The 14,731-nt window shown below is 44.9% G+C and overlaps 1 protein-coding gene across 2 annotated transcripts in view; it reads right to left on the bottom strand.

Annotated features, from left to right (window-relative positions):
* LOC136568524 (CBP80/20-dependent translation initiation factor-like) overlaps nucleotides 1–14,731 on the bottom strand; it is a 442,202-nt gene that overhangs the window by 114,712 nt on the left and 312,759 nt on the right. The gene's annotated exons all lie outside the window — the stretch shown is intronic.

Raw genomic sequence — 14,731 nt, 5'->3', positions numbered from 1 at the left:
GACCAGGAGAGATCACTCAGCAAAAACTGTCACTGGCAAAAAAAAGCTCAAATTAAAGATATTAATTGAATTTATTACTAACAAAATCAGAGCAGGATAATGAGAAGTAAAATAAGACCTTAAAAAAACACCTTTCCCCCCTGCCCTTCCCAGCTCTACCTCCACTCTCAGCAGTGCAGGGAGACAGGGAATGGGGGTTACGGTCAGTTTATCAGGTGTTGTTTCTCCTGCTGCTCAGAGAAAGGAGTCCTCCTGCTCCAACATGGGATCTCTCCCACTGGAGATAGTTCTCCATTAACTTCTCCAATGTGAGTCCATCCCATGGGCAACAGTTTTTTTACAAACTGCTGCACTGTGGGTCACTTCCACAGGGTGCAGTTCTTCAAGGATAGGCTGCTTCAGCATGGGGTCCTCTCTCCCCAGGGGTCACAGCCTCCTCTCAGACATCCACCTGCTCTAGTATGGGTGTCCTCCACAGGCTGCGGGTGGATTTCTGCATCCCCATGGATCTCCGTGGGCTGCAGGGGGACAGCTGCTTCACCATGGTCTTCACCATGGGCTGCAGAGCAATCTCAGCTCTGGTGCCTTGAGCACCTCCTCCCCGTCCTTCTCCCCTAACCTTGGTGTCTGCAGAGTTGGTCCTTTCACATGTTCTTACTCTGTTCCTCTCTGGTCACAATTACAACTGTGCCATAACTTTTTTTCCTTCTTCTTCTTCATCTTCTTCTTAAATATGCTATCACAGAGGTGTTGCCACCATTTCTAATTGGCCCAGTCTTGACCAGTGGCACATACGTCTTTGGAGATACCAGGGATTGGCTCTGGCTGACATGGACGAAGCTTCCAGCAGCTTCTCACAGAAGCCATCCTTGTAGTGCACCCCCCTCCTCCCTCCCACGCTACCAAAGCTTGGCCATGTAAACCCAATACACCTTTCTTTATGCATGTCCTTCATCATTGCTACACCAGGACAAGACACATGCATGGATGAAGAAGCTGAGTATCATGCTTGGCTCTGGCAGCATGGGGTGCTAGAACCATTGCCTCCAGATAGCAGGCTAAATGCATACAGCTCCAAACAGGTAACATGGAAATTCAACAGCCACAAAGAGGAGGAACTGTCCACAAATGGTTGTCTCGAGAGACTACAGTGGCTCAGAAGGGGCAAACAAGCCCATCTGCTGGCTAGAACTGGTAGCTGAGATGATAACTCCCCCCCAAAAAACAGTTGAAAGGAAAAAAACACTTTGACAGCCTCAGACATTTCATATTTCCACATAGGCTGCAGCTTGATTGTCCCGAGCAGAGAAGGCAGAGACAGAATGCCATCATCAAGGATGCAACTAAGGAGGAAATTGTCTTGACATGGAGTGCTTTCACCCAGGACAGTGCAGGGTTAGCTCTAAGCAAGGCAGCACGTCCCTGCCTTTCCAATGCCTCTTTAATGCTCAGTCTTGACTCTGAGAGCATGTGAGATGCTTTAATGCTCAGTCAGAAGAAGGAATTGGCCATTCACAAATACATTTCATGGTCAACAGCTAAACAGTTGTTAACGTTGCCTGCCAAAGCCATCTGCCCATGGAATCTGTATTCCTTGGCATCCCCAGGAGTTAAAACCTATATTTGAGGCCAACTGGCTCTTAACCATAAAGTGTGAGGGTTCATGATTGGCAAACATGGGAGGAAGAGGCTTAGTGGCAGTGGCAGGAATTTGTCTTTAGTCTCAAACCACCAGAACCAGTTTACTGAGATATTCAGTGTAGGGTTTTTGTTTGGGTTGTTTTGGGTTTGGTTTTTTGGTTTTGTTTTTGTTTTTTTCAAGTTGAATGGCAGGGAATAAAAAAGAAAAAAAAAAGTGGGGGAGAAGTTTTCCTGTTAGCTGAAGCTTACAAGCAGTTTATGAGTACAGATTCTCCACATCAAGTTTTCCTGGCATTTCTTTGTTTCCTCTCAGTAACGCAATCACATAAACCATTTTGTAAAAACCAGCTCTTATTAAAAGGGGAATGTCAAAATACAAGTTAATTAAAACCCTTATCTAGTACTAAGCCCTCGCATGCTTAAGCATGCAAGTTGTGCTTTCTGTGGCTTTGCTCTTCTCTCAAACATCTAACTGTTTGGGTACACTTCCAGCCTTGGGTTATAAAACAGACAGACTGTTACTTTATTTAAATGGAAAATATTGCACAGAAATTATAAAAGTTGCACACAGACACAGCTTTAATTTCAGCAGAGGTAAGGGAAAATGCCTGCAAATGAGCTGGAAACCAAACTGCTGTGAATTTCTGCAAGAAATGCATGTGGGGAAAGTTTTTTCCTAAAGACATAATGATATTAGAATCAAAACTGTTTCTGTTTAATGGCTGTGAAAGAAAAAAATGTTTAAGATTAAAAAAAGCCCTAGTTAAGTCAATGTGGAATATGCAAGATTGTTCTATTTGAGGCTTTTGTACTAGATGGGGAGAAGACAGGCAGCTCCATCCCTGTGTGGGACAGCTAAAAGGTGATATCCCCATGGCAAGGGGCAGAGCAAACAGACTGAACCTCTGCAGTCACTGACAATAGGATGGAAAACCACAGAGTTAAAAAAGTTAAGGAATAAAGATTGCAAGAAAGAAAAGGCAAAGGAAGGAGAATGGTAAACAAGGATCAATGTCTGTGACTTGGCAGCAGGCAGAGGTCTAGACAATTATCCAGCATTCAAGCAAAGACTCGCGTGCTTTTATCTTCCCAACACTCCAGCAAAGAAGAAAAGCCAAGAAGAAACAGGATCTGCAGAGAAGAAGAGCCAAAGCAGGAAGAACGGGACCCAGATTGTGAGATTCACATTCTCTGAACCTGAGAGCAGCAGTGAGAGAAGCAGAGAAAAGAATGATCAAAACAATTCTTATCTCATTTGCTGTTCCTGTGTTGTGCCAAAGTAGAATGCAATATAAAGATTGTTTACCCAAAGTAATAGTGTTTTGTTTCCTTGGCCTATCAGGGCCAAGTACGTGTGCAGACTGTCAGTCAGCAGACAGTCACAAGATTCTGGGCAGTTGAGTTGAGTTGGGTGCTTGTGCAGATTCAGTTTAGATGTAGTGTAATATAGTATAGAATAATATAGTATAATAATTAATTAGCCTTCTAATAAGATAGAGTCCTCCTCATCATCTCCCCCATCGTAGGGGTCGCCCTGCTTTTACTATACCAGATCTTGAAACTTTTTTCAATGCACAGCATTGCAAAGCCTGGGAGGTTGGGATGACCTATCCTTGCTCTTAGGTTTAACCAAGGTCCTGGGGACATAGAGAGCCCCAGGAAGGGGCAAGTTGGTGTACCAGGGCATCTTGCCCCCCCCAAGAGTTTATCTATTGTTTGTTAACTGATCAGATAACTCAAACAGGACAAGATGTCTTATAGTGAGTTATTTTGGCACCATGGAGTTAACACTGGTCTGGCATCTCCCAACTGCCAATAAACATCTTACTGTTGAAGTGATATCTGGAAAGATAAGCTCGATTTCTAAGAGATGCCTCACTTTATGACTATAAGAGCAAAGGTATCTCTGTACATTATCATAATTTCTGTGGTAAGTTACATTTAACTCCTAATCAATACTATTTCTTTTGCTAGCTTTAATACAGGTACCTTGATATCGTGCACTGTTTTATGTTACGCTGTAATCTACTAGTAGTTCTTTTTAGTTTTATACTGTGGTAACTCTAATTAAGATCTTTCGTCTGTTATCTTTTGTCTGTTTAATAAATAATTAATTTATATAAATAGACCTGATCTGCCATTACTAGAACTTGGGGGCCCGAGTGATTCCTTAAATTCAAACTGTTGCCAAAATTTGAGGCCAATGCAGGGCCTTTCTGAAGCTCCCACTCGTCCTGTGACAGTTGGGGACCAGGGCACCCCACAACATGCACCCACTGTGGGTTGAGTTGATGGTAACAACCTCATGCTTGTTCAAGGGCAGGAATGTAGGAGCACAGATGGCAGCTTGGGGTGACATGCCAAGCTTAGGAAACCAAACAATGTAGGAACCCAGATGCACTTTCCAACCCAGGCTTTTAGGTTGTGATGCTGAAGGGAAGAACAACTGAAGCTTGAATCACACAGCAACATCTCCAAGAAAAGCAAGAATTCACCCCATTAAAAATGCTGCAGTTACTGGGAAATCTTTCTTCTGTCCCTCTCTGCTCATCCTTTGGTGTAAGGACACAGTGCCTTGTGGGGAACTCTACTTCAGCTAGAAGAAAAAATATGTAGATAGCACAATAGTCTCTAACATCTTGACTACATTCAACATTAATTATTTTCACTTCAAAGGCCAAATTCCAATTCAGCTCAAAACTCCCCCTGACTTCAGCAGGACCAGGGATTCGGCCATTGGTCAATGTGGAAACTAAACAGACATTCAGTCATAAAAAAAACTACAGAAGTATTAAAAACCAAGGGGAGATAGTCATGATTACCAAGCTGGAAATAGGATGGTATTGTTTCTGTGAGGAAACGCGTCCAGCTGGGATAAATACTGGTTTGGCCTCAGTGTCATATACAGGATGCATCAACCTGAGAGCATGGGAAACAGGATACTGAACGGGGGACACCTTTTCAGGTCATGGCAAGAAGAGTGTGGTCATGGGAATTAGTAGTATGTTAATAGAACTATCCTATATTTGGTCGAGTTTCTGGTTCTTGTCCTCAGTTGGTTCGGAACCTGTTACAAATGAGGTCTTGTTCCGAGTTCACATTCATGATTGGACCCTTGCCCTCAGAAGACTCCTATACCTTGTGGCATTTACCACATCCCCCTGTCTTTGGATCTTGCCCCCAAACTGTGCAGTTTCCACATTTGTTATTTTGTTGTTAAAGTCTTTATTTTTCGGGCAAGACCATCACACACATTCCTTTATTTCACCAGGTTCCCCCCGGCCAAGCCAGATCAGGGGTCGTAGCGAGGAAGACTGCGACATTTCTGCTATCATTTCTCCACCAATTTTTAAATTTAATTAACTAAATGAGATACCTTTCAACAGAATTTATATCTGACAAATGTCTACTCTGTCAGAGGAGCTTATGGAAACAAATCTAAGGCTTTAGCTGTCTTAGTGATTACCAGTCTACATGCTCAGAAAAACAGGATTCCTGCAAGTTTTTTACAACATGATTTCTTTCCAAGGAAAGGGGCTGGAAGGCACAAGGCTGAAGAAAATAACACAAGACACATGGACAGCTGTGGTCTAAAACACAATTGGTCTGTTCCATCAGCCCTGCTCATAGCCCCCTGTGCTAGTTTAAAAGTAAACTGGCAGGAGAAATGAACCCCACTCAACTACCTTGAGAGAGATTACAAGGCAGAGTTACAATCTCCTAAAGAGATTACAATGAATACAATGATACAGAGAAAACTGGTTTCAACCCACAAAGGCAGAGTAGAACCTGGCACCCTGTTGGTCAGTGATGGTTGCAGTCTTGTTGAAGTAATGGTCACAGTCCTATTGAAGTTCTGGTCCTGCTCTGGATTCATTGAGTGGTACCAGAAGTCCCCAAGCCTAAAGATTATATATGCCCAGGTGCAGGTGGGGAATGCTCAGTACCTCCCCCAGGGTGGGGAGTTTCACAATGGAATGATGTAATACTGCAAGTCATGGGATATTTTGGAAGTCTTTCATAGTCTAAGTCATTGCAGCTGCCTATTCTGCTAGTGCCATTGTCTTGGGGATGGTTCATAACGATAAGGTATCTCATGATCATTTGTGCTCAAAAATTGTCATTGTATTTTTAAGATTTCCTGGCCACGAGGTGGGGGGGCGGTGCTGCCCAGGCAGTCTTTCTTGCCTTTATGGTGTAGGATCAAAGATATTGCATGAAGGGAAGCAGCAGCGAGAGCTGGCACCAGAAGGAGGTGTGGTTCTCTTGCTGAGCGCAGGAGGAAGAAGTCGGAGGTATGGTGCTGCAGCAAGCAGTCAGTGGCGTGGTGGCCACAGCAGCCTCTGTGTGCTTTGCTCTGGGATTTTTGTTGCACTGTGGTCTCGGCACAGCAAGCCTCCCTGCTTTTTCCTGCTTTCTTGCCATTTGCGATGAGTCCAGAGCCAATGTGTGGGTTGTCATCTGAGGCCAGGGCCACTCCTGCCAGTTCACTTTCTGCACAGTAGCAACATCACAACCAAGCCCTGCCCACGTCCCTACTGTGTGCCGGCTGCCGTAGGTGGTGCCAAAGACCGATCGCCATTTGAGTGAGACCTTGAGGGAGTCGTCCTTTCCCCCCATTCTCTCCGAGTCGCCATTGACCACCTGGAGAGGTTCCGGGCTAGCATTGGAGCGCCCCCTGAAGCCGCAGGAGAGTTACTGCAGCCTCTCAGCCTTGCCTGAGCCACCAGCGCCCTCTGATGGCTGTAGTCATAACTACACCAAAGGGGAAATGGCTTAAAGGGTGAGGAATTTCTGTTACTGTTTCTTTTCATTGCTTATTCTGTCTTGCTATATATATTTTCTAATAAAGAACTGTTATTCCTTTTCCCATATTTTTGCCTGGAAGCCACATAATTTCGAAGTTATAATGATTTGGAGGGAGGGGTCATCTTTCCTTGGAAGACATCTGCCTTTTAAACCAAGACAACCGTAGAGTCCATTATGCCTCATTAACAGAGATGACCCCTCAGGCTGGGTGTGAATGTGCTGGTGCTTCCCAGGAGGGAGTTATCACAGCTGAGTCATTTATGTGAAGAAAAAAACCCACTAGTCTGCCTCCAGGGTTTGCTTCTTTTCCTAATCTCATTTAACATCCAGATTGTAGCCTGAGGTGTTGGGTGTGCACTGGGCAACTACTGCAAACAATCCATCGTTAACAGTTTATCAGGACTGATGTAGAGGGGAGTAGAATACACTGGTTACACCCACATAGTGCTAAACTGGTGCCCTACTCCTGTGTCATAGTTTGACATGGGAGTAATTTAGGGAAGTGATGCAAAAGCTTTTTGTGTAACTGACAGTCTGTTGAACCACTGAGAAGCTGGACACGCCTCTGTGAAACACACATGTTAAAGACTAAAGAAACCCGTGAACTTCCTCTTTCTTTCCCAGCCAGCAAGAAGTTAACACGCCCTGTGCCCACTGGACCCCCTCCCGGGTCGGGCTGGGCAGGCTCTGCCGTGGGGGAGCTAGGCCCCTCTCCAGGGGGTCCAGGGGATGCTGAACCCCGTTCTGGCTGGGCTGGGCCCCAGCAGTTGCCAGGCAGAAAGGCGAGGGAGGCTGTGGAGCCCTGGCCAGAGCAGGGCTGACTGCGGCTGTTAAAATCTTGCCATCAGGTCCCCTCCCCCCAGCGCAGCTGAGACCAGAGGTGGCCCTGCAGCCCATGCAGTGTGGCCCTGCAGCTGGAATGGAACACAGAAAATACCAAAACCAACCATGAAGATGATCCTGTCACAGCCCCAGCTGCAGCTCCAGCCACAAGTTACCAGCAGGTCAGGTGACCATTTGAAGGGCCCAGGCAACACGTTAACTCTTTCAGTGCTTCAATCCTCCCTCGAGTGAGAGAAAGGAACAAGATGCAAGCATGTAAAGGAACAACATGAAGACATTGAAGTCAATGAGGAAGAAGTTAGGTCCCAGATGGGAGGGATGAGACGATGCCTTGATTTTGGAGCTGAAAGCCTCTTGTAAGCTATGGAGAAAAGACTCTTTTTCCCTATAACACATGAAACTATGGGGAGATGAAGGGTTCAAATTGATATCGAGCAAAGACCTCCATGCTAAAGTAAGTGGATGTTAAAGTTGCTGTGATCCCATGAGAAGTTTGAACAGAGATAGAAAGAAGAGTAGTCCTGTGCCCCCAGGAGAAGAAGATCTCTGTTCCCAGGAATGACATTGATTTTAGGAATAGATAATGAGAACTTTTGCTTTTGAACAGCTCATCTTTAAAACAGTACTCCATAAGTCAACATGGCCCATAAACAACTTGTGGGAAGACTTGTGGAAAATGGGAGGGGCTTCACGATAGCAGATTTCCCCTGAGCTGCTGCTATTCGTGATGAAATTGAGAGCCATAAGAGAACTGTTTTTTCCTCTTGTGGAGAAGTCTCCATAACATTAACAAGAGGGACTTCTCTCCCTAAGTGAACTGCAAAAAGACTATTTTAGAGGTGGTAAACTGACTGGAAATTTGAGGTTTTGGTTTTTTACATTGTCAGTGGGGAAAAAAAGGTTGTGGGGGGAGGACAAGTGTTCTGAAGGGTTTGTTTTGATTCTTACTACTTATTTTTTACTTTTAGTTACTGTTAATAAAATTTTCTTTATACCCTTTTAAAGTTTTGAGCCTGCTTTGCCTTTCTCCTAATCCTATCTTCCTATCTCACAGCAGGAAGTGAGTGCATGGGTGATTGGCTGGCACTGAAACCCACCATACTCATCAGCGCATTGGTTGGGAAAATCTCAAAATTGGGAAAATCTTAAATTGGCGAACCAAAACCACTATATCCTGTGACTAGGACACCCCTCAAGGGAGACAAGTCCTCTGAGAACCCCCACCATTTGTCTAGCATGTGAAGAGCTTGAAGACAATGTGGGGTTACATTCTCCCGGTGGTTATATGGAGATTTGGTTAGGCAGTTCTTAAAATTACTGAGAGGTAAGGAGCTACATTAGAGTACAAGTCTGATGAGGAGCAGCTGAGGGAGCTCGGGGTATTCAGCCTGGAGAAAAGGAGGCTCAAGGAAGACCTCACTCTCTACAACTACCTGGAAGGAGGTTGTAGCCAGGTGGGGCTCTGTCTCTTCTCCCAAGCAACAAGCAACAGAACAAGAGGAAATGGCCTCAAGTTGAGTCAGGTAAGGTTTAGATTTGATATTAGGGAAAATGTCTTCCCCAAAAGGGCTGTCAAGCATTAGCACAGACTGCCCAGGGCATGGGTGGAGTCACTATCCCTGGAGAGATTTAAAAGATGTGTAGATGCAGCACTTGGGGACATGGTTTAGCAGTGGGCTTGGCAGTGCTGGGTTAACAACTGGACTCAATGTTCTTAAAGGTGTTTTCCAACCTAAACGATTCTGTGATTCTATACATCCTCAATGACACTTGGGACTTTTACCCCATGATGCTGAGCATCCTGTATGGCCAAACAGACTGAGATCCTGTGCATGTGCTCAGGGACTGGGTGCTCTGGACATACTGGTTCTTAACATTGAAGAACCTTCCTGGACACCACTCTTGCCCTCAACCCCAAGCAATTCTCCCATAGGACAAAACTCTCCAAGGCACATTACATGCCTTGAAGGGAAAGGATTCTGGTTTTGTCCTGTTTTTTTGCAGAGCCTGATCCCTGGTGGGCATGGCTGGGGCCACCCAGCATTTAATAACTTATTTGGGCTTGCAGCTACTCAGGCAAAAGGTTGAGAATGAAGAGCATTGCTATGGCCAAGGGATGCATCCTTTGGCCATGGGATCTGGGCATCCTTCTGCATCCCCTTCATTCTTCTGGTGAGTGAATGAAAACATTCCTCACTGCATTTGGCAGACAATAAATTTCTCTCCACTTTTCTGCCCAGGCAGGATTTCATCTACGTGCCAGGATCAGGCTCAGGAATATGATGCTAAGTCTTGGTAGTATCTCATGATCAGCTTTGCTATTAACATACCTGCAATTAAGTAGCAACTGCCATTATAAGGGTCAGATTAGGATCTGCTGCAGAAATGGACTCTGTGGGACCTTCCATTCCCATAAGGACCCAGATCCCACTTACGTGCAACACCCCTCAAAGCTGGAGGAACAGACCTTCCACAAGTCATGCAACAACTGTACCTGCAAATGGAGTACTGGTGGGGATGGCTCTATGGGATAAAGGACCACCTTTCCCCACCTTCTTTTTGAAAATCCCACTGCAATTCTGCATTGAGGGAGGGAAATTATAAAAACCTCTTAGTCACCACTGAAAGAGCTAAATTCACAGAGATTGATAGCAGCTGGATTCTTCCCAGCTGTACTAGCTAGCTGTCTAGAATACTCAGCCTGAAAAGGGAAAGGGCAGGAAGAAACTAAATCCTCTGAAACATACCAGTAACAAACCAATTTATGCCTTTCTGAACTAAGCATATTCCAGCCAGACCAGCTGCTTCACCTTGTGCAATGCAGCTTCACTAATAACTGGACTGGTACCCCCAAGCAGGCACTGACAGAGGGATTTGGGCAAGGCAGTGCTGCTGAAGTAAAAAATGCCCATCATCACTGGCTTTGGGCATCTAAGGGACATTGTGGTCCAAACTGGAGGGCCTGAAGGACCCCAGTTAAGAGCTGGTGGAATTTTATAGCATTTGAAACTGGTCCTGGAGGTCTGGGGAATATTGTTATGAATATGAGGGGGAAGGTCTGAATTTCTATTCTAGAGGCCTGACTTCCCCCAAAAGTATTCTTCACCAAGCCTATCTCCATCAAAGGCACTCTGATGTTTTACACCAATGTATAATAGTAACTCAGAATTGCTTTGGTGCAAGGAGTATCAGAGTCCACACAAAATTTTATCAAAAACCTCAAAACCCCATAGAAAGCAACAACCACCAGCTCCAAGGATGAAGAACATGGGACTTACATGTGTTTTTCCTTTGACATTATCTTTAAAACTGGTTTAAATTTGGTCCAGTTTAATTTCTGAATTTTCCTCAGATGAGAAGGGAACAAGATGTCATGTTCACTTCTGAAAACAAAAATGAAGTTATTCACACTTCTTTTATGCCTTTCTGTCACAAGGGTTAAAGACTATCCTGATCACTAGACTGAGGCCATGCATCTGGATGGACACAGCATTTTGGAAGCGTAGAAAATCCACCTGTCAAGATGGTGGTGATCAGGATTTAAAATCATCTTTGAACAGCTGAGATGCAGTGTGTGCTTTAGATGTTACATGTATACATCTTTGAAAATATACAATGAACTCCAGCAGAAAAGCACAGCCAACAAAACCAACACTATGGGGGGTAGAGATGTTTCTGATGAGTCTCACAGCATCTGGCTGCTGGGAAAAACCTTATGAAACCTTCACATGAGCTACCTATATGGGCACAACTCTTGTCACCACCTTGGTCCTGGAGTACAGCTGCTGTTGACAACCCTCCTTTGGGTCTGGACAATTACATCTGTCTTGTTTGCTAGAGTTGATTTGGTTCAGCCTTTACAACATAATTAGACTCACTATAAACCAACAGGATAGCATTGATTTTTACAGTGGGGGTGGTGAAACAGTGGCATATATTGCCCAAAGAGGTTATAGATGTCCCATCCTTGGAAACATTCAAGGTCAGATTGAACAAGGCTCTGAGCAACCTAATCTAGTTGAAGATGTCTCTTCTCGCTGCAGGGGGGTTTCACTGGATGACCTTTAAAGGTCCTTTCCAACCCAAACAATTCTGTGATTCTTTGATTATATGATGGAAAGGCTTCACACAGAGACACCCAAGGTGCTCATGCAATAATGCATCCAAAAAAGTGCTGTAGGATTGACATAAAGCATTGGCTCACCATAGGATGTGCTATCTTCTGCTATGGGATGCCAGTTGATTCAGCCTTTCCAAACATAGAAATGGACCTGATTTCTCCCTGTGCCTTTCTACAGCATCACTTCACACCACTGTTGTGGTACTTCTCCCACAAGAGTGCTGGACACCCCATTCACAAGACCACCAGATGAGCACCCAGGATGTGCTGCAGGAGCAGAGACAGCACTGCTGGGCTGAAAGGACATGGTACAAAGTGCATCGGAGCAGACTCAGCAAAGCATTGAAGAGCAAACTCGTCTACTGCTGAAGTCCAATGAAAGTCCTCACATTCTGCAGTGGGCTTCCTGAGTCAGCTATTTTCTTATAAGCTTCATGGAAATGATTCTTCATGAAGAATTTAAGTAGCTGCTTTGCAACACCAGCTTGGGAAAGACATCCTAAGTACAGATGGCATGCAAGATAGCTCTAAAACAGCTCTTTAAATGCTTTGCTGGATTGTTGCAGCTTGAATCCCTGCTAGTAAACTCCAGGGTAAAGAAGCAAAAAGGGCCTATGCATAATATCCACAGATGTTTAATTCAGCCACACGGTGAGATGTTCAGGTCCCAGACATACACATACCAAGAGGGTCCAGCTCTCTCTCTCCAGGGGTCGCCGGGCTGACCCTGGTCTCGGGGCAGTACAAAGGTGAGGCCCAATCCGGGAAATGGGAGGGAGTAGCTCAGGAACACCTATGTTCAGGCATAGGAACAGGGGAAGGAGCCAATGGGGTGTAACTTAGGAGATGACCCCCCCAGGGCTTCCACACTGGATCTTCCACTGATGCAGAGAAATCATTAGGGACGTTCAGATGAAGGCCCTTGTTGCACAGAGTGGGCAACCAGATAGGAAGACACCCCCTTGGAATTCAAGGGTGACTGCCCAGACTGGTGTAGAAATCACTGCAGTGATTTCAAGTAGAATTTGCTTGAAAATGGTGCTCTGCATAAACTGCATTACTTGGAATTATGGTTTTGGATTCTAAGTGCACTGTAAACATGATTACAAAAATTACATGAAAACCATTGAAAACTACAATGACAAAGAATTGAATCCATTTTAGACTAAACTTAAAGTACACAACTGGAATACAAAGCATTTCCCAAACATCTGCTGAGTGCAAAGACAGATCCTGTGTGGAAGGGGCTCACAGCTGGTCTGTGAGTCAGAAAGAGTTAGTTAAAGAGAGAAGCTGATAAAAGTCGCCTTTGCTCCTGAAAGGAGCTTTACCAAGGCCTTCGGCATGGAAACAAAGGAGAAGGAGAGATAAATGAGGGGCCTGTAGTTAGGTTTTGGGTGGAAAATAGTGGTGGAGACCGCCTTGCTCAAATGAACACTATGTTGATTTATTGTGATCAATGAGTAAGCATAAACTTTGTGAAAGGGTATAAGAAGACAGCATGCTGTAAAAATAAATATAGAGAAGCCTTCTTAAATACAGTGTGTTCTTCTGTTTGTTGCGACCATCTCAACAGCAACAATCCTGGACTACTGATAAGACTGTGACTTGAATGAATACAGATTAATCTTTTATTACTTTGCAATAAAAGAACTTAGATTTCAGACTCCAGACTGCCTCTTTTAAAAATACAGCCAGGCTGATCAGTTATCCTGAGATCTGATAGTCCTCCAAAAGATATAAACTTTAAACCAATAACAAGATGCACAGACACAGCCCACCACCATTGCTCCACAATCCTGTCCCTCAACACACATCCTAAATAGTATGCATGAGCCCCCATCTTTTGTCTTTGTGTTCAGCTATTTTCCTTTAGACCTTTGTGACTCTTTGACCTGCAGCAAGGAGACATGATAGGATTTTTTTCCATGTTCTATTTATACTAGTGCTTTCTAGTCAAGAAATAAATGTCTTACCTGTAGAAGCCAAGGGAAAATTTGACAGGATGTCCCAACAGCTGTCCAAAAACTGACCCAAAGTCAATGGCAAGCAGTTACTTTTGACACAGGGATTTGGTAAAACACCAACTCAAGAAACAGAGAGGTTTTTAACTGAGATGTGCAAAAGCCTTTATTGAACACATTAAATAAATTTCTTTTAAAATGATGCAACATGTTATAGCATTTAGTGTAGAGCTTTGAGAGCCAGGATTGATCTGGACATTGACTTATTGCAACCCAGTGAAGATCCTAAGCCATTTTCCAAATGTTTGCCTAACTCTGTACTGCTGTCTAAAGAAGAGTTCTCTCCTCTTGACCCCTGTCCTGGTTTGAATAAAAGGTGTCTGCCAAGGAAGGCGGGAACGCCCCTTGGAATGGAAAATGTGACCTCCTTCCCTCCAAATTATTATAACTCTGAAATTATGGGGCTTTCAGGCAAAGATATGGGAAAAGCAATAACAGTTCTTTACTAGTATGCGTATATATATATATATATATATGTATAACAAGGCAAACAAACAATCACAATAGCAGCAACAACAAACTAAAACAGAAACCCAATAACAGCCTTCTCTTGGCTGTCAAGCACGTTCCCCTTTGTTGTAGTTATGGTCACAGCCAGCAGGGGCACAGTTGGTTCCTGGCTGGGCTGGGAGGGTGCGATGATTCCCCCAAGACTGCAGGGGGCGCTGTGGCGCGAGCTCAGCCTCCTCTCTGCACATAGGTAATGGCAAAGTGGACTGTAGCAGGAACCTTGGAGGGGCTGCTGGAATAACAGGCAGGCATACCCTGGCCTGTCAAACAAAATGAAACAGAAAACTCTGCAGCCTTAGCAGGAGCCATGGGGAATCAGGCAGACAGGGGGTGTTGAGTTAGAGTGTAGCAAAAAAGCCTGAGACAGTGGCAGAAAATAGTGGGGCTGGGCAGCAGCAGCCAGGCTTCTCCATAGCAGCTGCCACATACAGCCTTGGAGACGCACCCCTCCAGGAAGGGGGAGGGGGTCACGGTCCCAGGTTTTTCCCCTGAGGCTCCTGAGTAGATGGTGAGGGTCCTTTCCAGTCAGATCGGCTGTTAATAAGGTCCCACTTAACCAGCTGCTCTTACGAGCAAAGGCTCACCCATGGTAAAGAAGAAGCAGTGATGGACTGGACTCCACAGTGGCAGCGAATTCTCCTGCAGCAGTAGCAGCTCGACCTTTCCCCTCCGATTCCGAGACCAAGAGAAAGAGCAAGGAGCTGAGCCTAGCCCCCTGATCCCCTAGCAAAAAATATCCCAGTATCTCTGCCCTTCCCAAGAGAAAAGCCCCCGGTTAGAGGCT

Source organism: Molothrus aeneus, chromosome W (assembly GCF_037042795.1).
Source record: "Molothrus aeneus isolate 106 chromosome W, BPBGC_Maene_1.0, whole genome shotgun sequence".
Classification (NCBI taxonomy): domain Eukaryota; kingdom Metazoa; phylum Chordata; class Aves; order Passeriformes; family Icteridae; genus Molothrus; species Molothrus aeneus.
The sequence above is the reverse complement of the archived record's forward strand: the minus strand, read 5'-3'. Positions and strand labels throughout refer to the sequence as shown.